Genomic DNA, 2,903 nt, shown 5'->3' with positions numbered 1-2,903 from the left:
GATCAGAATTAAGCACCATACTTTTTACTATAATGGAGATAATAGTTATAGATAACTTCTCCCCTATTTAAATACTATTTTAATCTTGAACTAAATTTGTTTATGGGATATTAAGGGACTTGTGTGCTGCTTTTCATTTACATTAGCTTATTCTGGTGCTGGTATGCCATTATTTTACTAGGCATAGGCTTATAGAATGTTTTGGTATTGAATAATATAGTTTCCCTCCACTAATATTGCATGCAGACTTCATTAATTTTTTTCTTAGCCCTTCATGCATATTTTTACTTCCATGAGAATTTTACAATGAGTTTTGTAAATTCCATAAATAATTCAGGTGTAATTTTCATTGAAGACTACTTTGAATTTATGGTTTCAAGAGTAATTTATAAGGTGAAATACTGACATTTGTTATCCAGAACTGTGTCATGTGTTTTCCATAAAGCAGGTTAAAGTTCTTTATGTGCATTATGATTTTCATGAAGATATAGATTTATTGATATGTTTATTTACTTCGAGATTTTTCTTCCTTTTATTCTAATGTCAAATATTGCTAAGGAGAAGTTTGAAGCCATTTTGACTACAAACTTTTTGTAATCATTTTCCTCCTTTTCTTTGTATGTCATCACCACTGCCATCATCATCATCATCTTCCTCTTTTCAATTTTATTTTGTAGCAGTCCTGGGGCTTGAATCCGGGGCCAGGGCACTGTCCCTTAGTTTTTGTCCTCAAGGTTAGTGTCCTGACATTTGAGCCACAGCCTCACTTCCAGCTTTTGTAGTGGTTAATGGGAGATAAGAGTCTCATGGACTTTCTGCTAGGGCTGGCTTTAAACTGTGATCCTCAGATCTCAGCCTCCTGAGTAGCTAGGATTAAAAGTGTGAGCCACTGGCACCCAGTTCTTCTATTATTTTTTAGTGATGTTTATGCATATATTGGAATAGATGAAGAAATATTATCTTATGGTTTTTCTCTTCCTAAACTGTCCCTCATAAATGTGCCTAAGCAATGTTTATTAATATGCATTTTGGAATTGGAGGATGAAATTAGCATGCATCACTGTAGACTGAGTTATTCATAATTAATTATGAATAAGCTGGGAAATGAAGCTGAAAATGGGTGAATCTATCTTAGTTTGGAATGTTATATATGTTTTTTAATTGTGTTTTTTCATGAAGCTATAAAACTTCTGAATATATACTCATGGAAGGAATGGATTTTGCAACAAGGTAGGAGCTTTTTAAATTTTTTTTGCTTTAAGTCTTTGGACAGTTATATAGTTTGGCTTGAGTTAACCTTTCAGAGAATTCATTTTCTCCTTTTCAAAAGACACATAATAATTATCTCATAAGGTTGTTGTGAGAATGAAACATGGCATACAAATATAGTTTGTTCTGTTTTGACAATTTGTAATATTATTGTTAAATGCTCCTCACAAACATACCTTGAATTTATGTGCTTGAGGTCTTTCCTTGAACTCAAAATATTGCAGTGATTGCTTCTGTTTTAAAACACACACACACACACACACACACACACACACACACACACACACACACACACACACACACACACACAATGATTTACAACATCTCTTAACATTTTCCTAGGGGTATATTCCATCATTTGACATTTTAGTTAAACTTTTTGTAACCACTCAATAAATATATATTTTATTCTAGAATATTATTTGGGATTTTTCCCCTGGTCTCTACAACTCAAATTTTATTCATTTAAGAAGATAAAATATTCCTCCCCTTTCCTTGTCAGTAAATATCGTACCTCTCGAAGCAAGGTGTTGCAATCAGATGAGAACAAATTCATCCTTCCCCATCTATCTCCCTCTGTTACCGTCAATAGGCCACCTTCCCCACACAGTCAGAGTGTTTCTTCTTGTTTCTGACACCAACTTGCTTGGCATCCCCTCTTCTCAAAGAATTTCTTTCTTATTGTAGCATCCCAGTTTTATTCTGCCACTAATTTCTACCTCTCTGTAGGAGTCATTGTATATGCCCAAGGGTCATTTTAATAACATGCTTACTAACTACACATCTTGGTCTATAGCTTGCTGTCTTTTACCATTAGCTTCTCTACAGAGTTGGTACACTTCTGTTTTAGCTGACATTTTATTCCAAATCAGCCCAATGAAGCTTTTATATCCATCTCTCCCATGTCATCCGTATCAGCATGTCAGACTTCTGGGTAATTCTCCATTGCCATGCAATCTGTTCTCAGCAAGTTGACATCATAGACTATCATCTACTTGGTGAAGCCTTTTCTTTCTTTTTTTTTGGTGAAGCCTTTTCTTAACATTTATTCTGTTGCTCTTCTATTCACTAGCTGTGATTTCTCATTCTGTCCTACTAGCTAGCTCCTCTTAATATACTGAACTACTAAATTTTAAAATAGGACTGACTTCATGTTTCCTCCATGAATCAAATGCACAGACAATCACGTGGAAGTAGCCTCTTTACTCCATGATCATCTCTCTTTCTTTTTTTAAATTTTTTTAATTTAATTTAATTTTATTTGTGAACATACTGTACAGAGGGGTTACAATTACATGGGCAGGATAATGCGTACATTTCTTACCAAGCATTGCAGCCTCCTCCTTTGTTTACCCTTCACATCCCTTCCCAGCCTCCCCCCTCCCCCCCAATCCCAATCTTTCTCCTTCCCCCTCCTTTCTCCCCCCCCCCCCCCACACCGACGTTGTAAAGCTCGTTTTGGACATGACAACTTGTACTTCTCATTGTTGCAACAGGTCCACCTGTATCCTTAAACAACTAGTTTTTCCCCATCTCCTCCACATGTTATACTGACATCAAATATAGTGAAAGCAGGGGTTATACTGTGGGGGAGGGACATACAAAGCTACAAAGAGATAATCTTATAAATGCGT

The sequence above is a fragment of the Dipodomys merriami genome, unplaced genomic scaffold (genome assembly GCF_024711535.1).
Source record: "Dipodomys merriami isolate MVZ:Mamm:240054 unplaced genomic scaffold, mDipMer1.0.p SCAF_6, whole genome shotgun sequence".
Taxonomy (NCBI): Eukaryota; Metazoa; Chordata; class Mammalia; order Rodentia; family Heteromyidae; genus Dipodomys; species Dipodomys merriami.
Note: the sequence above shows the minus strand (reverse complement) of the source record.